General features: G+C 45.3%; 1 protein-coding gene across 2 annotated transcripts in view; it reads left to right on the top strand.

Annotated features, from left to right (window-relative positions):
* RAB27B (RAB27B, member RAS oncogene family) overlaps positions 1 to 20,957 on the top strand; it is a 203,845-nt gene that overhangs the window by 101,210 nt on the left and 81,678 nt on the right. For both annotated transcript variants that reach the window (XM_075841316.1, XM_075841322.1), the window contains exon 3: positions 11,808 to 11,903. The gene's annotated coding sequence lies outside the window, so the exon portion shown is untranslated. The remainder of the gene's footprint in view (positions 1 to 11,807; positions 11,904 to 20,957) is intronic.

Here is a 20,957-nt window from a genome sequence, read left to right on the forward strand (position 1 = left end):
ACCACAATATTTCCGCCTTTATCCGAAGGCGTAATAACAATTGTATCATCTTGTTCAAGTGCTTGTAATCCTGCCATCTCCTCCTTGGAGCTATTGAATCTAATTTCATTCACAGTGTCCACTTTCCTAAGTTGATCCACCACTACCTCAAGAAATACATCAGTTGGTGTGTTATCTTTGATAGGTGCATTTCTCGTCGATGGACCCCTTAGATTAGTAAAAGGTCCATCCCCTATATTCCTTTGGCTCTCTTCCCACAATTGATCAAGTGTTCTGAGGTGTGGTGATCCCTAATTCCAGGCACTGTCGCCTATCATGGGTTTTGAAGAATTTCTTCCATTTGAGCTTGCGCACAAAGAAATTAAGGTCCTTGACCCGTGTAAACAGATAAAATCTATTTGTGGGTACGAAGGACAAACCCTTTTTCAAAATGCTAGTCTCCTCTGTGGTCAAAAGTCGTGTTGAGAGATTCATTATCTGCAGATCAGCTTCACGATGACTGAAGGTTAAACTTCTCTCCTGTCTCGCAGGAGGTACTCCCTGCAGGAGTGGAATCAATCTGTCCAGGGATTCCACTCCAGTAGAAGTCCCTGACGTCACTATTCATATGTGGACAATGACATCAGGGGAAACTCCTGAAGTAGAATCCCCGGACAGATAGATTCCGCACCTACAGGGAGCAACAGCGGCTCCATCGGCAAGGGGGCAGCTCGATGCCATCGGCAAAGGGGTAGCGCGGCGCCATCGGCGTGGGGGCAGTGTAGCGCTATCTACTTTTTATGCTTGACAAAGACCCTGTGAGCGTTGAAACGTTGCAGGTGATGTTTTGGTGAATAAAAGACAACATTTTCTCTATTGGAGTGCTGCGGTTTCTTCTTCTTTATTTGGATTTACTATTTCCTCTGGACCGGGGTTTTTCGCTGCGAACACCCGCCTGCAGTTGGGATCCATGTGTGCTCCGTATGGTCCGATTGCTGGATGTGCTTCTTATATCTATTTTTGCTATCTACATGGGGACAGCGTGGCGCTATCTATGGAGGGCATCAACATCTGCAATTTTCTGGTTTCTGTGGAAAATGAGTTCTTATGAAGACTATTACAACCAAGATGGATATGGAAAGTATCTTAAGACGCAGATGTGAAATTTTTTAAAGAAAAGCCCTAGTTCTTGGATCAACAATTTTAGAAAGTCATGTGTATACTGCAGAAACAATCCTATTCAGATATTTATTTATTTATTTTTTAGTCACAGACGTCTCTGCAACAAATCTGCCGTGTGAATCCCTTAAGGCGGGTTTCACACACAGCGTTTGCACACTTTATTTTTATGCCGTTTGTCGCTGCATTTTTTTTTGTCTGCATTTTTTGGGGGTGTCAAAAAATTTATTTATAGTAAAATATGAGACTGTATACATATACAGTATTGTTTTTTTCTGTATTTTTGTAGCGTTTTTGGTGTCACTGCAATTTTATTATAAAATGCCTAAACTCTGACACATTAAAAAAACGACACAAAAAAAATAATCTAAACCACTGGCAAATTTAGAAAAACATTTCTTTATGCAATTTTAAATGCCAGTCAAAAATCCTGTGTTAAATATGCTTAAGAGGGCTGTCGTTTCTTAATTTGGGGTACTGGTTGATGGTTAATTTTCATAATAAATAAATTAAGGTGAGATATCCCTGTTGGTGTTCCTCTTGCTTGACCCATCTGTGGTGTCCCCTGGGCAGGACCGCTTCTGCTATGAGGCGACATGGGAAACTCCGATGGCATGAAGTTTCTCAAACGAAGTGGCGCCGCAGACTAATGCCCCTGCCATATCTGCAGACATCCGTATCTTACAGGAGCAGGAAGGCACTAGAGGCTGAAACGAGTTCTGAAAAGGAGAGCGTGGCGGCTATAGCGGTCGTCTGCCCGGTCCTATTACTCCAGTGGCAGCACCAATCACTAGAATGGATTATAATCCATAAATCACAGTGACATTACTATAGCAAGATTGGGGACCTAAGGAGATCTAAACAATCATTCAATATTCTATGAATTTAAGAAGACCGCTTAAATAATGTGAGGGGTTTAAGCTACTTCAGACATTTAAATTGTTGGTAGGATTTGCGAGATTTACCTAGCCAAATATAATCTCCTATGTAACTATAGTAATACTACAATTATAGATATAACTGCTATATTGAAAATAAAAGTAAATCAAGGTTTCCCCTATGGGGAAAAATATATCTACTATAATACTGCCCCTATGTACAAGAATATAACTACTATAATACTGCCCCCTATGTACAAGAATATAACTACTATAATACTGCTCCTATGTATAAGACTATAACTACTATAATACTGCCCCCTCCTATATACAAGAATATAACTACTGAGGGGGGCGTGGCTTAGGCATGGCGGAGTGAGGACGCGTGCAGCAGCAGCTCCGGACTCACCCCGCCGAATATCGCCCGACAGGGCTCATCTATCAGCCGCCTGACACCAGCATGACCAGGGGGAAACACCGTCGGCACCCCCCGGACACTTCGGTCACCCCAAGCATCGGCCGGTTCCTCCGGTCGGCTCAGGACGGCCCGCCGCAGCGATCCTCCTCGTTACCTCCAGTAGGCCGCAATCAGCCTCCCGCCTCGCCGCGGAGACACACCCCGCTTCCCTCACTCTCCGGCCAGCAACAGCCCGGCACCGACGGATCTGGAGGAGGGATGCAGCCGGCAGAAAGAGGTCAGTGTGGGGCAGGACACACAGGGCCACTGCCACCGGCCCAGTCAGGGATGGTCCCCCTTCTACAGAGCCTCCACCAGCCCGTTCCCAGACATGAGGCCCCTAACATGGCGCCCACAGGCGGAGCATGTGAGACACCCCTACCATCACCGGCCCAGCGGCCCACACCAGTGCCAGGCAGTCAGCAGAGCCAGGGGCTGCCGGTTATCTTCAGGGAGATCCCCTCCCCCACCCCGCCAGTGCACACAGGAGACCACTATGCAGGCCTGTCCTCGGGCCCACCGCTCTCCATGGAGCGGACCCTGGCAGAACTTTGGGAGATGGTCAAGGTACTGCCCACTAAAACTGATTTAGACCTCCGCCTCGCACGACTAGAAGAGAAACACGACAGGGCCATCGGGGAGGTCACACAAGAAGTACGGGCCCTAGCTGTGAGAGTGGACACCTTAGAGCGCCAGCACTCCGTCGATTATCTGGACATATCGGTCCTCTCCCAGTCCTTGGCTACCCAAGCAACGCAACTCCGAGAGCTCTCCCTACACTTAGACGATGTCGAGAATAGCGGAAGGCGTAATAATTTGAAACTGAGGGGTTTGTCCGAGTCTGTACCCCCCGACGGACTTTACGATGCGGTGACCCACATTTTTAACAAGCTCCTGGAACGCCCGCGAGATATGCCCATAGAGATGGACAGAGTTCACAGACTAGCGGGCCCCAGGAATGGAGACGGCAATCGACCGAGGGATGTTATCTGTAGGGTGCATTTCTACAAGCAAAAAGAGGAGATCGCCCGCAGAGCCTGGGAAAAAGGGGCCGTCCCATACAATGGCGCCGACATCACCGTCCTGCCGGATGTTTCCAGATTGACGCTTTCCATGCGTAGAATTGTTCGCCCATTATTGGAAGCAACAAAGGCGGCAGGCGCAACATACAGGTGGGGACACCCGTTCCACATCATCCTTCGAAAGCAGGGAATGTCGTTCGCTGTCCGCTCTCCTGACGATCATTAGGAAGCATTCCGGTTCTTGGAAACCTCGCCGGTGCGGTTACCAGACTGGACCGAACCACCGCCACCTTTCGCTCCCAGAGGAGGCCCGTATCCGGACTATGGGTCCCGTCAGCCAATCGGACCTGGAGCAGAGCCACCTGACCTTCGACCTTTGGAACGTCCATCTCCACGCAGAGACAGAGGGTCGGGATCCGTTGACCTCCATCCTCCTGGACGACTATCGCCGCGGAGGGACTGAATGTGCACAGCTGCCTTAATGTGGACGTTTTCCTGGACTACATTTTGCACTTTCCTTATCTCTTTTTCCCACAGGGTTCCTGAAGGACGGTCAGGAACGCATGGCTGGAACTGCCTTACAGCTGGTTGTATCACTGTGGGTCAAGGGGGCGGGCGGATACACACCGGTTGGGGGAGGCTTAAATAAGTTTACCGGCTTTAATAGTTTTACCGGCCCAATCTGAGTTTTCACATAGGGGAAGGTGGATACTGGGAATGTTAACCGTTAATAGGGTGAGTCCGGGGCTCTAAAGCAATTTGGTTGATTGAATTTTCTAGTTGATATTTTAACTGTTGTTACGCTGTCTTTGCACTCCGGTCTTTCCTTGTTCCCTATTAGGGTTCCGTGTAGCTGTGTCGTGTTTGAGGTTTTCCGACGGGCGACACAGCTCGCGTTGAGTAGTGGAAAGGTATTGTACTCCGACTTTAGAGAACTTGCTCTGCACACAAGTTCTTTTTCTTCTTTCTCTCTTTTTCTTCCTTTCCTTTCCCTCCCCTTCCCTTCGGTCCACTCCGGACATTTCAGTGGCCATGTCTGACATTACTGTTGTCTCCCTAAATGCACAGGGTCTGAATGTTCCGGAAAAGAGGTCCTCCATTCTCCGTCTCCTATGGAAACGGAAAGCACACGTGGCCTTCCTGCAAGAAACTCTCTTCCGGGCAGACAACATCCCAAAGATTACAGACTCCAACTACCCCGCGGGGTATCGTACTGCGTCTTCTGACTCCAAGACCAAGGGAGTCTCCATCCTGGTCTCCCGCTCCCTACACTGGGAACACGTGGACACCTGCGCAGATGAAGCGGGACGGTACCTTTTCGTAAAGGGTAAGTTGGATAACGCACTGTACACACTGGCCTCATACTATCTCCCTAAGGGTATGTGCACACACACTAATTACGTCCGTAATTGACGGACGTATTTCGGCCGCAAGTCCCGGACCGAACACAGTGCAAGGAGCCGGGCTCCTAGCATCATACTTATGTACGACGCTAGAAGTCCCTGCCTTGCTGCAGGACAACTGTCCCGTAGTATAATCATGTTTACAGTACGGGACAGTTGTCCTGCAGCGAGGCAGGGACTTCTAGCATCGTACATAAGTATGATGCTAGGAGCCCGGCTCCTTGCACTGTGTTCGGTCCGGGACTTGCGGCCGAAATACGTCCGTCAATTACGGACGTAATTAGTGTGTGTGCACATACCCTTACTCTGGTCAGGTGGCCTACCTGGACAGAGTTTTGAGGGCTCTGGAAGGCTTTCTGGAAGGTACCTTAGTCATGGGGGGGGATCTAAATGTCTCCCTAGACCCCGTTTTAGACACGTCACGAGGACACTCCTCCCTACCCAGGGCAGCACATCGTCGTATACGGCGATTGCTGCATGAACATCAACTTGTGGATGCATGGCGAGTTATGCATCCCTCAGTCAAAGACTACACATACTACTCGGCGCCACACAACTCCTATTCCAGGTTGGACTACTTTTTCCTACGCCATGCACATCTTCCCAGCCTGACATCATCCTCCATAGATGACATAGCGTTATCTGACCATGCCCTTATTTCCCTCACCCTAGCCCGCCCATTGGCCCATCCCACCCCCTGGCAGTGGCGACTGAATGAGTCCCTCCTGCAGGATACAACAGTGGTCTCTAAAGTACGCCGAGACCTGGTGGAATACTTTGATAAAAATGACACACCGGGGATGGACCCGTTCTGTATATGGGAGGCGCATAAATGTGTGGTGCGAGGTTCCCTTATACGGATGGGAGCCAAACTCAAGAAAGAGCGGACGGCTCATCTCAGAGACCTACTGTCACGCATACACAAACTGGAACAGTCCCACAAGATAACACAGGATCGGTTACTAGGGGCAGAATTAGGGCAATTGCGGGAGCAAGTGCGATCACTCTGCCTTTCTAAGGCGAAGGCCACACTAGTCAAATGTAGAATGCATTTTTATGAATTCAGTAATAAGCCCAGTAGGACATTAGCCCGCGCCCTCCGGAAAACCATTTCGCGTACATACGTACCGCACTTCACAGGTGCCCAGAATAAACGACTGCAACTCCCACATGACCTCTCAGAGACCTTCCATGCCTACTACCACTCTCTCTACAATCTCCCAAAGGCACCCTCCTCACAGGACGGCGGTAGCCAACGGGAGAGGATCGAGGAGTATCTCCGATCCTCGGGCATGAAATCCATCCCACTTGATGATCTAGAAGCCTTGGAGGCTCCTATCTCACCGGAGGAGTGGTCGTGGGCACTGAGGGACTCACCCACGGGGAAGGCCCCGGGACCGGATGGCCTGTCTCTGCCGTACTATAAGACATACTCAGAAGTGCTCGAACCCCACTTTATCCGGGCCTTTAATTCGCTAACCGAAGGGGGCTCCATTCCCAGGGATACACTGAGGGCACATATCACGGTTATACCAAAGGAAGGGAAGGACCCATCCCTATGCCAGAGTTATCGTCCTATTTCCCTATTGGATGTAGACTTGAAACTCTTTGCCAAGATTCTGGCATATCGGCTGTCTCCGCTCCTTCAAACAGTCATACATACTGACCAAGTGGGTTTCATACCCCTACGGGAAGCGCGAGATAACACCACACGGGCAATTAATTTAATGTACCAAGCGGCAGTCACGTCACTCCCCACTTGTTTTTTGTCAACGGACGCGGAAAAGGCCTTCGACAGGTTTAGTTGGGACTTTATGTTGGCCACTTTACGACACATCGGAATAGGGACTCATATGATGTCCTGGATCTCTGGTCTCTACTCCTCCCCGTCAGCTCAGGTCAAGGTCAATGGACACCTCTCATCCTCCTTCACGATTACTAACGGCACGCTCCAAGGCTGCCCTCTATCACCTCTGATCTTTATTTTATGCCTGGAGCCCTTGCTGTGCCACATCCGCTCCAACCCGGACATTACAGGCTTGGACCTGGGAGGCAGAGCCCATAAGGTTGCCGCCTACGCGGATGATCTGCTGTTTTTCCTCACAGCTCCTAGAATTTCCTTGCCTAACCTGATGGCGGAGCTGAGTAGATACTCGAGATTATCCAATTTCAAAATAAACTACCAGAAGTCGGAGGCCCTTAACATCTCGTTACCACAGACTCTGGTCGCTGATCTGTCGGAGTCCTTTTCATTCAAGTGGGCAAGGGACTCGCTTAAATACCTGGGAGTTCGGCTTCCCGGTGATCTATCTCGCCTTTATGCGGTGAACTTCCCTTTGCTACTTCAACGTATAAAGGCGGACTTAGACACATGGACATCGGGCACATTCACCTGGTTCGGTAGGTGCGCAATTTTTAAAATGAACATCCTACCACAGATTTTGTACCTCCTACAGGTCCTACCGATACATATCCCACGCCCGTTCTTTCAGTCCCTACTTTCCCTAGTGCACAAATTCATATGGGCAGGGAAACCAGCACGTATCGCCCGATCGTTGCTATTTCGTGTAAAGGGGGAGGGGGACATTGGTCTTCCGGACTTTGTCTCCTATCACCACGCCTCCCACTTGACACGAATCTTAGATTGGTTCCGGCACGGCGGGATGAAAGAATGGGTGTCCATGGAACAGGCGTTTACATCCATCCCACTACAGGCCCTGCCGTGGTTGGGCAGACATGTTCCCAGGGTTGTGCGGTCCCACCCGACAATCGGTCCCACCCTAGCAGTCGCATTGCGGGTGTTTCCTCGGGCGGAATTCTCGCCGTCCCCCTCCCCGCTATTTCCGATTTTAGGTAACCCTGCATTTCCACCGGGACTGGATAGTGTCCCATTTCAAGTATGGTTGCGGGCGGGTAAGGGGCAGGCCCTACAATTTCAGCAGGAGGGGAGGTGGATGACAAGCGATCAAATACGAGCTTTGTCGGATCCGGTCTCTTTCTCGGCGTGGCAGGTTACCCAGTTGCGACATTTCCTGATGTCCCTAGAACATCCTGGAGTGCAGCAACGGGACTGCTCCGCGTTTGAACTCCTGTGTACAGGCACAGGCACGATCCGACATGCTTTGTCCAGAGTCTATGGGTTCTTGATCTCGCCCCCCAATCTGCCGCCACCTCCGTACTTGCGTAGCTGGGAAAGGGACTTGGGCGAAACATTCACCCCTGAACAACGAGACCGCCTGTTCACCATGACACATAAGTCCTCCATGGCCAGTAGATTTCAAGAGGCAGCATTTAAGATATTGTCCCGTTGGTACAGGGTGCCTTCCAGATTGCATGCAATGATCCCGGCGGCCTCGCCACTATGCTGGAGATGTGGGGACCAAGTGGGTACAATCATGCATATTTTCTAGGAATGCCCACTCCTGACTGGGTTCTGGTCCGAGGTGTGGCGCATCTCCTCAAAATTCACGGATTGTCCTCTCCCGCGATCTCCGGGCCTCTTCCTGCTTCATTTGTGCGAGGTCCCACTGCCCTTGTATAGACGTTCGGTAGTTCGACACCTGGTAAACGCGGCTAGGGCATGTGTTCCTGCACTGTGGAGACAGTCCTGTCCGCCGACGGTGGGCATGTGGTTCGGCAAGATCCAGGAGATCATGAGAATGGAGGACCTCACGGCATCAATGAAGGGGACTCATGCCTCCTTCCTAAAAACATGGCGTCAATGGATTCGTTTCCAAACGACCGAGGAATATAAAACCATCATGGCCTCGTGAATTCCCGTCTAGTCACGGTATGTCAGGTCAGCTCCCCCCCTCCCCTCTTTTTTGTTTTCTCCCCCCATTTCCTTCTCTTTCTTTCCTCACTATTTTGTCTTTCCTTCTTTCTGTCTCTGCATCTCTCTTCTCCTTTGATGCACCTGTGCGCACTCAGGATATATCCTGCACGGCTGCGGGTTCAGGGTGCATATCGGAGATTCCTTAATTAACTGTATTTAGCGACATGGTACTATCAGGTGACCCCATGTACATAGGCGGGGCAGATAACTGACCTGTGAAACGTTGACTGTTTTTCATTGCTTTTTTCGCACTGTGTTATGCATATTCTGTACGATTTTGTAATTTAAAAAAAAACACAAAATGACAAAAGAATTTATAAAAAAAAAAAAAGAATATAACTACTATAATACTGCCCCCTATATACAAGAATATAACTACTATAATACTGCCCCCTCCTATATACAAGACTATAACTACTATAATATCTGAACCGGCACACTATTTTGGAACAGGTAATAAGTGGTTAAATCATGCACATGTACTAAAGGTTCAGTCAGGCCTGAATACCCAGTGATGCACCAGTTTTGTAGACTATAAGATGGGGCACGCGGAGTCCAGATTCGGAAGAATTCTCTCTCGATTTGAGTGTTTTCATGTCTGAATATTACACTAAATATAGATGGACTATTTCTGGACTCCTTTTGTTATATAACTTCAAAGTCTTCTCTGTGACTCGTGCTGTTCTCACGGAGCTCCTGTATATGTTTGCTCATTATTATCACGCTGTAGTCTGCAATATGGACACATTAATTCAGATGTAATAATGGGGCGTGTGGTCTGTTCAGCAAGTCATTACTCGTTTCTACGGAAGGAAATCCTATCATTGAAGGAGATGGGGAAAGTATAATTTTGTCATCTTCAGGTCTTTTCTGTATTGCTTTTGTTTTTTTTGTTTTTTTTATTCTTGGACGTACAAGTACCTACCTGCCTAGTACCATCAAAACGTAAAGGAAGCCTGACGCATTTTTCCGCACTCTAAAAAGCTAGCACTCTTCTATGTTTGTGACTCTGAAGAGCATGGGACCCGGAAAGAGCCCAGGTCACTTATACAAAAGGAACAGGAGTCCCTGACCCATTGGGCTTTGACCTGCTTTCAGCTTTTAGCCATTTTCTGTCTTTTTAATGTGTGGGGTCCTGTGAGGTATGAGAAAATGTATAATAAATCTCAAGTGTGTGTTTTAAGAATGTAAAAAATATTTTCTGAGCTTGAAATTCCAGTTCTCTCACGAAAATGTTCTGTATTGACCCTTATGGTAACACTTCCTGTCCTTGTGCTCGTGCACAGTTATCATAGGAACGCTGGTCCTAAAGGCGTCTGGTTCAGATTTTATTCCTCTTGGGAGAAAATGAGTCTGGTTACTATAAGCTCCAATGTCCATGTGACGACACTGATCTAGCAAAGCAGGAAATGTTGCCATAGGCACAGAGGGCCTATAGTCCTGATAACTCGTGATCCTAGAGGGCAGCGTCCGAGTGGTTTGCAGGTTGATTCTGCTGGTATTGACGTTACTTCATCCTGATCCTCCAGATGTTGGGAAGAAGCAGGGAGATAAAAGAAGCGGATGGTGACCCAGCAGGTAGAGCACATGTCACAGTAGGAGACGGCAAGGAACAGCCACCGCCTGCGGAAAAAAAACTAAGGTCGCTTACGGCTTCTCAGGGGTCTGTTTGCAGCTTCCTCCCCTGAGGAAGCCACAAACGGGAGTGGCGATATGCTAAGGGTTCTTTCGTACACCCGGTCCAGGAGCGGCTCTGCTCGTCTCTACCACCTAGGATTTTGTATGTTCACATACTTGCTTTTTATGTGCCCTTTTCTTCTATGATGTTCAGAGGGTCTAGACACTGCATTATTCATCGCCAGGCGAGGGGAAGCTGCCTTATGAACACGTCTCTTCGAGGCCGGCACGTAACACAGGTCCCACCATCCTAATGAACGATGTTTAAGTCGTGACCAATCACGAAGTTCAGCAGTTAGGAAAGCATGATCTTGCTGACAAGTTCCCTTTAACTGTGTAATGTAAATTGTTGCCCAAAAGGAGTTTTCCCCTTTAAAAAAAAATTTTTTAATCGAATGTGTATAATCTTAACAGGGTTTTTAAGATAATGGTATTCTTATATTCTGTAACACATTTCTCCTCACTGGTGTCTCACTGACCTATCCATCTGCTTTATTCTCAGCACTTCTCCTGTATACCATATGCGCTGCTAATACATTCATATGCATTTTATATGCCGCTAATAGAAATAATTTTTTGTGATAAAATTCAAAAAAAATTTAAGTCATTTGCACTTTTATCACTGCATGGATTTTCTAATTTGTTTTTTCCTTTTTGTGCAATTAGTTGGTAATAGGTTATGCCCTGGTTGATCACTTAAGAAAACCCATGGTCATACACCCTATTAGGTAATGCTGAGTTAAGAGGGGGTCCTTATTTCTTGGCCAGAGCGGTTACAAGAGTGTCTCTCGCTCTGGAGGACCTGTCCTTTCCTGCATTACACAGACAACACATTGATATAAATAGACACTGTGTAATTCTTCTTTCCCCCTGTGGTGGCGCTGCAGGGAAATTGAACACTTACTGCCAGGTTTCCCCACAGATTATATCTGTACTCTGCAGGTCCCAGCAGTTGGGTACCCTGTGGTCATCTTATTGTCCAGGGACCCAGACAAAAAAGGATTGAAGAGAACTTCTTTTCCCGTATTAATATTTCTTACAATTTCACAATTTAATATATTATTAATATTGAATTCAATTAATCTGGCATCTGTTATTCCAGAAAATCTGATAATTTAGCACATGTTTCAAGCACGGAACTAAAGTACAATCTGAAATTTCATACAGCCAGAAGCAGAAGACCGATCAGAGAACCAATTACTAAATTCTTCTTACAAAAAGCTTCGTAACTTTAGGAGACTTTAATGTAACATTTTATTTCGGGCAGCCTTCCGGAAAGTTCTTTGCTCTTTCAAGTGGGTTTTATATACTTTTCTTTTACGTTACAATAATTATTAATTTTCAGTATATTTCATTAAAAATATAATTACTTTTCAGGTTCAACAAACTGGACAGAGAAGAGGAGACAATAGACAGGAAGTTGTCTGAGGGATGAGGAAGAGTTGGCAGTAGACCTACTGATACATTATAAAGGTGAGAGGATCTTCATCAAAGTGTCCAGTTATATGGTGACGTGAAATCTCCAGTGTCTAGGATATGACTTAACTGGGAAAGGTTAATAGCTGTTGGGCTACTAGATTAAGGACATCCATGATACTGAGCACTTCTTTTGTGCCCCTTTCCCCATCAGCCCCTTGTCCACCACCGCTTGGCCTCAAATCCAGTTGATACCTCCCTGGCATGGCATCCCAAGGGTGGTTATAGTGAATACTTAAGCTGACCATAGACATGAGACCATTATTCGACTGATGACCGTTTTCCCAGACTCTGCAATTATATGTCAACAAATTTATATAAAGAGAACAGGATAAGAAGCAGATATGATAAAGGGGGAGACTCTCCGCTTTGGTGAAATATAGATTTTTATGATTTTATTCTGTATTTTCCTGTAATAAGCTGTTTAATGCCAGGACTCAGAGAGAGCTTGCAAGTCCTGCTACCCCCTACACTTGGGGGGGGGGGGGGTGCAGGACCTGCAGACTCCCTAACTCAGATGGATCCTGCAAGTCCTTCTCCCCCCCCCCCCCCCAACTCTCCTAGAGACAGCCTGCGAGTCCTGCTTCCCCCCAACACTCCTACAGAGAGCCTGCAAGTCCTGCTTCCCCGCCCACTAATAAAGAAAGCCTGTGTCTCCTGCTTCCCCCACTAACTCATAGTCCAAAGCCTGTGTGTCCTGCTTTCCTCCTCCACATAGAGAGAGCTGCAATACCAGATCCAACCCATGGACAGGTGTGGTGCTGTATCTAGAGGAAAACGGCCATGTTTTTCTAACCCTGTTAAACCCCTTTAATGACCCATGAAAGCACTTAATGTTCTTATGTTTATTTGTATTATATAGGATTCCCCAGTAGCACAGCATTATGATGGGCACATTTATAAGTGTTGTGCACGTCACCCTTATGACATCAGCAAAAACAGAGTGAGCCTCGATTTGGTTGGTTGCCCTTTGCCATACCTTCTATGGTCAACCCCCCTCTATTATGGTGTACCAAACAGTTCCCAAATAACCCTGCCCAATCAATGAACTATCCATAGGTTTGGGCACCAAGTGTGGGATCGGGGGTATAAGTTCCTGGTGCCCAGGCGACCAGGACCATTGAAGCCCCGAGTAGTGGCAGGTAATGCACATGTTGCATATCTCGAAGACCGGACCTGGACATATATTATGCCAAATTTGACAAACTCTGATCTGCTATGTCCATGAATACCCAGCCTAAGTATAAAGGTAAATGCCTCTATATCCTTAGTTCCGTATGAATATAGGTACCTTTTTATGTAGTAACAGATACATACTTCGCTGCTGCATCTCCAGCTATCCTGTAGCTGCTCTGGTATCTTAATGTACAGCCGAAATGTAATTAATTATCGCCAGGTACCCAGACGTCTCTAATTGTCCTTGCTCTTCAGTGTGTGAAGACCTCTAGGTATCTACAGAGCTTTCATGGATCCTGCGAGTGTAGAACAATGAGCAGGAAAAGTGAATTATTTCACATGGGACCTTTTATTGAGCACTATGAAGTCTGTCCAGCCAAGCAGGAAAATCTTAAGTCACGGGTGTTGAAATAAATGTGCCGGATGAATTTTCATCCTTGGGCTTCTCGGGCTAGATGTCTACATTAATCTTAACAGTAAAGCTCCGGGGACATTCTACATTCGAAAACTGAGCGTAATCTACAGCCGATAAGGGGAACGCTTCCATATCTTATTTGCTCTTTGAAAATTCAGATCAATTTATTTTGTAGAATTTGTTTCATTTGATCAAATGTAATTTGCATGTTCGCTTTTCATTTGACGTAAATTGAAGCTCTTGGCTACATACGCAAAATCCGTAACATGTACCGCACCTATCCTGTGACATTTATAATATTGGTGTCTTCTTATTTGGCAGATGGGCCTTTGGATGCCCCAGTGTCTGGGTGAGAGGACTATCCCTGCACCCCCTGTAGCTACGCCCCTGCTTATACACACCATTTAATGCCATCTGAGATGAACATCGGAGTCATCTTTGTTCGTGTCATAAGGATGCCCCGTCACACGATCAATGCCCACATATTCTATAGGGGAAAAGGGTCAAGGGTCCATTTTTTTTATCGCCTGTTACTTATTTCATGCCCGAATGACTGGCTGTGTATTAACCAGTTTAGGACCATGCACCGTTTAGCTATTTTTAACACACACTAGTTAACCTAAGTTTTTGTTGGGCTAGTGACGTATTTTTTTTATTTTTTTATTTTTTTTTAGATCAAGGCAGGTTTCTTTTCTTATCATTTTTATACACATCATTTTATACTTCTTTTTTTTTTTAGGCTAATTGTTTCATTTTTTTTATAGTAATATAGTGTTACCCTAAAGTAGAATTTTCATTTGTTATCCTCATTGTCTACCGTAAATTTTTATATATTACATGTCTATTTTAAGATAATTGGGTCAAGGCTATCTTTAGGCCTTACTCACACGAATGTATAATACGTCCGTGCTACGCGCGTGGAAATAACGCGCGTCGCGCGGACCTATGTTAGTGAATGGGGCCGTTCAGACTCAGTGAATTTCACGCAGCGTATGTGTGCTGCGTGAAACGCACGACATGTCCTATATTTGCCCTTGTTTCGCGCAGCATGCACCCATTGAAGTCCATGGGTGCGTGCAAATCGCGCTCGGCACACGGAAGCAATTCTGGGTGCCGCGCGCTACAGTAGTAAAAGAAACGAATGAAAACAGAAAAGCACCACGTTCTTTTCTGTTTGTAAACATAAAAACAGAGTCATCATGATGCCGGCTGCACGAAAATCACGCAGCCACGCACCTTATGCTGATGACACACGGACCTTTTGCGCGCGCAAAACGCAGCATTTTTTTGCGCGCGCAAAACTGACACGTCCGTGTGAATAAGACCTTACAACAATGATTGGAGGGAGAAGTGTTTTTGTGGTTGGGGTATTTTATGTATCTAATTAATTTTTTTATTATTATGGCCTTTTGGGGTACTATTATTATTTCATTAAATGTTTTTTATACTATACATTTCCCATGTAACTAGGGCTGCACAGCAGGGGGAATCAGCCCTGTTGTAGTGACTATTGTCAGTTATAGAGCTGTACGGGTTCTATTAGATCTAGCAATAGCCTCATCCCGGCGATCATGTGACCATGCCGATTCCTCTGTTTTTATACACCGCTCTCATTGAGCGCGGTGTACATGAGTAAAGGGAAGACAAAAGCGATGACAACCACTAGTGTTTTCTCTCCAGGGTCCCTGGCAGACGTTTATATACAGTGGGCGGTCCTCGAACTGATGTCCTACATAGACTTACATACAAATACATGCCAGTACTTTATAGTCTAAAATAGAAAATAAAGCGTGAATAGAAAATAAAATGCTGGAATTTTTTTCAAAATATGAATTAAAAGGCTATATGCACACATTGCGTAATTTTATGCGGAAAATCTGCATCAGAACCGCAGGTAAACGCAGGTAAAATAAGCGTTGTTTGATGCATTTTTAGGTGAGGATTTTACACTTTGATGCGGAAATAGGTGTGTTTTTATGCTGCGTATTTTGGTACGTCTTTTTATAACAAGTCGGATACAATTTTGCAGGTGGAAACGCAAGATAAATTGACATGCTGCAGATTTTAAAATACGCACCGAAGGTCAATTTACATGCAGTAGAATTCCGCAACATGTAGATGGATTTCTCACTTAATACGCAATGTGTGCCAAACACTAATGTACCTGAGAAAAGACCATTTAGCAAGTTCAATGTGTCCAGCAAAAAAATAAGGCCTCAAACAATTATATTGACTAAGAAAAAAACGAAAGCGCAGTCCTTAAAGGGTTTGTACAGGATTAGAAAAACACGGCTAAATTCTTCCAAAACCAACACCACACCTGTCCGTGGGTTTGAGTGAATGGATCTGAGCTGCAATACCACACATAACCAGTGGACAGATGTGGCACTGTTTTTAGAAGAAATCAACCATGTTTTTCAAATCCTGTGCAACCCCTTTAAAGAGAACCTGTCGCTATGACTGACCTATTACCAGAGCTGCCATTTTTTTGTATGCTACGTCTCCGTTACCACCTCTGGCGTCGCTTATCAGATGGGTAAACTAAAGATCAGACCAGTTTAATTCCATCCCATTTGTTTGTCTGCCGGGCTCATAGACATTAGATTGTCTGATTCTGTCAAGTTTGGCGGAGTTACCGGACAGAAATCTGATGTCTAAGGCCAGCTCTACACATCACACACTATGTGTACATTCACGGCTCCCCAGCTGCTAAAAATTTGACTCCATTTTTTCCATTATTTTACTTTCGTCCTAGCAATACAGTATCTGGGATAGCAAAAGGGAAAAAATGAATTGTGTTCAGTGTGAGGTGAGGAGCATATTGGTGTCGTATTAATAAGGCGCGTTCAATAATAGATTTGTCTGGCACTGCAATTAAAACTGCAGCTTGTAATGAAATCTGGGCAGGTATACAAAGCCGGGTCAATGTAGTTCACGGAATTGAAGAAAACTGTGATTTTTTTTTTCCCCCCGTAATAGCTTTCTGAACAGTGACTGGTAATTAAAGGTGATGTTCATGAATATATACAGCTTAGATAATAAGGCACTTGACGTGCTTGAAGATGATTATATATCTGCTAAAATTCCCTATTACGGACTCTTATAACCCTCATCTATTATCCTTAGCAGCTACAAAGAGCATCTATTACTTCGGGGGACCAAACATGTCTGTGCTTTATATGGACAGCCCATTAATTTAATTGAGAATTATGTAATGCTTCTTTTCTCCTGTGGTGGCACTGCAGGGAAACTGAACACTTGTTGCCAGGCTCCTCCACTGATTACAGCTGATCGCTTGGGATCACAGTAGCAAGACAACAAGACAACCTGTGATCAACTTATCAGGAGATCCTTCGAACAAAAGAGGATTGTCCAGAGCAGACCTCCCTTGTTTGACATTATTTGAGACTTTCATAACATGTTAGACCCAAACGAATTCCTTCCCCGTTCTTAGTCGGCCGTACATGCCCATATTTTTTCCATGACAAATTAAGAGGTCAAAAAAGGATTTTCCCTCTTAAAGGGTGGATTCAGTTAAATGCTGACGTCTGTGATCTCGAACCGACACTGAAAAGCTTGAAGCAAATCTTGGTACACGGTCGCAGCTTTATCGAAGACCCAGAATGGCATATAAGTCTGTATTATTATGGAGATTTCATCTCTCCTACTGAGGTGTCAGTCTTCACTTTCATTCTGGCATTATGTTCATGAACAAGGAAAGTCAGGATAATTGCAATATAGGATATTTCTTTTTTAGTATAACCTCAGACTATCTTTAGTAAGTAATCCAGTTTTTGTAATCTATGGAGATCCCATGGAATAGATATTTAGATGTGTAAAAGCCAATTAAATAGCATGTATGGTCACTGTGGTCATAGTTCTAATGAATAAAATAATCATGTTGGACAGGAAGTGTCTTAAGTGAATTAAGAATAAATATAAATTATTTCGAAAGATCTACAAATGCACATAGCAAACCAGTGCGTGGAAAACATGGACATATGGGATCCGTAACCACAGTACACAGCTGTGAACAATACGACAATGCAAAACATGGCTTCTTTCCAAAGTACGTGAGATACGTGGGAAGAATCTAGCCTACGGTAAGCTGATTCATATACACTGCAAACCTAGACTATGAATTACATACAGCACGGGTAGATGTGTGCAGAACATAGTGAAGAAATGTGGTTGTGGAATAGGGAGTCTACTAGTGCAAAGTAGATAAAGCCACATGCAGTGGATGTCGCACCTCCCTTAGAAAACTCCCTGTCATTGACTGCGTCTACTCTATATAGTGTGTGAAGTTGTCACAAAACATTTTTTTAATTTTGTTTTTTTTGTGAAAATACCATGAGTGAACAGTAGGTGGCACATTTTCTGCTGTGGCCACGAGTGCTACTTGATAATGCTGTTTAGCATATACTAAATATAGTTTATCCTGTTGTATATAGTAATCCGTACATTGGTGTGGCAGGGAGAGGGTGGCATGAGTGGAATAAACCAATGCCATACAGTGCATAAATAATAGGGCCATATAATGTGTAAATAATATCTGCACACATGGCGCCAAACAGTCCATAAATAGTGCCATACAGTTTATAAATGCCTACATTTTAGTACCTACAGTGTGTAAATTCTAGTGAGATACATTGCGTAAAAATAGTGCCATACTGTGCGCAAATAATGGGTCTACACATTCGGAATGACTGGGCTAAACAACAGAGCATACATTCTAGTGCCATATATTGCCTATATGATAGTGGCATACAGTGCGTAAATTAAAAGAACCATATGCAAAAAAACAGACCAACCAGAGTATAAATAGAGGGGCCATACAGTGCTTAAATAACCGTTCGTAATAAACAGTGACATACAGAAAGTATTTAAAAAGGGTCATACTGTGTGCATATCCTAATGTAAGGTCTATAAGATCACCTGGGTGCTGAATTGCTTTAATATGTGGTTATTGGTAGGTGACTTGGCCATTCATTAAAGGAGTATGGTGCTCCCTTCCTCATGTGCGTGTTTCTAAGGCATGACCAAAATATTCTGGTGGTGTTTAATGATCATTTAGAATTGGAAACCGTTTTATTTTTACCTGGAGAATTGTTTTCCCCCCTTTAAATTTTCACCAAAAATCGAATTAATAAAGTAGGCTAAGATGGGGAATGGCTTCACAAGGTTTGTTGGCAGTCTGTTACTGTCACGTAGGGTTCGTGGACCCACAGGGCCGTACCGCCTTAGCGGTATGGCAGCTGGCCAACAGGGTGCAGGTCAGAGTCTATAGTTCATATAGGGTACCTGTGGCAGCTCGGACAGTAGCAAGGCAGGTTTGGCTGGGACAAGGCAACAGGTAGATGTCAGGCGTGGAGTAGCAGGACAGGCGTGGTATACGGCACTAGATCAGGATACAGGTTACAGGGAACACTGGGAGCAGGAAACATTAGGGGACCATTTGCAATACAAACTTCGGATACAACAACAACGCTCAGGTGTGGGAGGAAGGGGCTGAGACCTTCTTATAGCCCAGGGTGCTTTGGGAGCAATCGGATAAATCTCCCACATGCGTGCGCTTTGGCTTCTTGAGTCTGGACTGAGCTCGCGAGCGCACCCTGGTGGTGACTGTGGAACAGGACGGCCGTATGTGCAGACATCTCTGGAGAGAAGGGCATCGACTGGATGGAAGGAGTTCGTCGTCAGCGATCCACGGACGTTAGTTACCATGGTGAAACATAGATAAGGGCTTTAGTTTCAAAAGTTATTTATTGGTATAAAAACTTAAAGAATAAGCATACAAACATAACAAAAGAAAAAGTAACAGTCCTCACGCAGGGGGATGGAATGAGGTGGAGTTGTTACAATATGAGGGTATTGATAAAGGGGATGGGGAGGGACATAGGAATAAAAAATAGACCAGAAAATATGACATAAAACCAGAGCCATGTTATTAACATCAAATTTTAGTCCCTTTAAATATCACTAGTCACTTTCATAGAGATATAAGGAAACAAAATGTTTACAATGTAATGGTATATTGAAAGTCAGGTGCATGAGAGGAGGAAACCCATGGGTCCCACACCGTAAAATAGAGTTGAAATGAGTCTGCTCTTCTAGCCTCTAACTTCTCATCTTATATATATTTTTGAAAGTTTGTTTGAAGCCCGATTTTTCCATTGGTTTAAAATCAGGGAATAGGCTCCGCCCCCTATTGATGACGTGGCAGCCCATAATTGGCTGCAACGTACATCATTCCTCGCTGAATTGCCTAACACAGCAACACTGCGATGTTGGCCACAGCGAGTTTACACAGAGGCATGACAGTTGTCCTGTCTCGTATAATTGAGGGACTAAAATGCATGGAGAAGCAATGAGTAAGTCAAAGAAGTTCATACGTACCGTTGTCTTGGTGACGCGTCCCTCTTGACATCCAGTCCGACCTCCCTGAATGACGCGGCAGTCCATGTGACCGCTGCAGCCTGTGATTGGCTGCAGCGGTCACATGGGATGAAACATCATCCCGGGAGGCCGGACTGGGGGAAGAAGCAGGTAAGTTAACTTTTAATACTCTCTAATTATTATGCGGGTTGTGCTTCCATATAAAGTCCTATAGACATGTCCTACCTTTTGCGGACCCTTTTACTCTATCTATACCGTAAGTCAACCTCCCGAGTAATGCCGGGTTTAAAAGGTAGTATATATCTATACGATTAATTCTGTTAATAACCGCAGAGAATTCAAAATCTACAGTACGGCACTGTGAAGCTACGTAAATGCGAGCTGCCAAGAATATAATCTGGGCAAGCTTAAATTTGGAGTTAGGCATCCGGGGAGGGATAGCCCCCAATAAGCATGTGGGTAGTTGTTTCGGAACTGTAAAAACTGACATATGTCGGAGATTAAAGTACAGCCTTCTGTCCAGAAGGTTGATACTCGGGGGCAGGACCACCATGTGTGGTACATAGTACCCTCAGAGGTACAGCAAATACAGAGACCGTAGGATAGATGACGTGGAAGTGCGCTGGGACATATGCCCTATGCAACAATTTCGTAGTCTCTACCAGTGATACCTGCCAGCTACCCTTACTTATCGTGTCACAGCACGGTCTCCATTGTACAGGGGGAGTAAAGAACAGTATGAGAGGAGAGAAAGATTCTTCAGGGCAGTCTGCAGGGGTGAAACCATCCACATCAGTGCTCCCCAAGAATATGTTGAAAATTGGGCCATTTCCAAGGAGACCCAGAGTGGCACCTTACCCGGGGGAAGATGTGTTAACAATAGTTGGGCCACTCTAGCTGCCTTTTATAATATTTGAGCAGATTGGGGACTGAGAGACTGAGGATTTCTTATGGAAAGACATTATACGTGTCGATATTCTGGGGCGTTTATTGTTCCATATGAATTTAAAAAGGTCCTTTTGCAGGAACCTGTACATCTCCCTTCTGAATGGGGATGGGAA

This window comes from Rhinoderma darwinii, chromosome 1 (assembly GCF_050947455.1).
Source record: "Rhinoderma darwinii isolate aRhiDar2 chromosome 1, aRhiDar2.hap1, whole genome shotgun sequence".
NCBI lineage: Eukaryota > Metazoa > Chordata > Amphibia > Anura > Rhinodermatidae > Rhinoderma > Rhinoderma darwinii.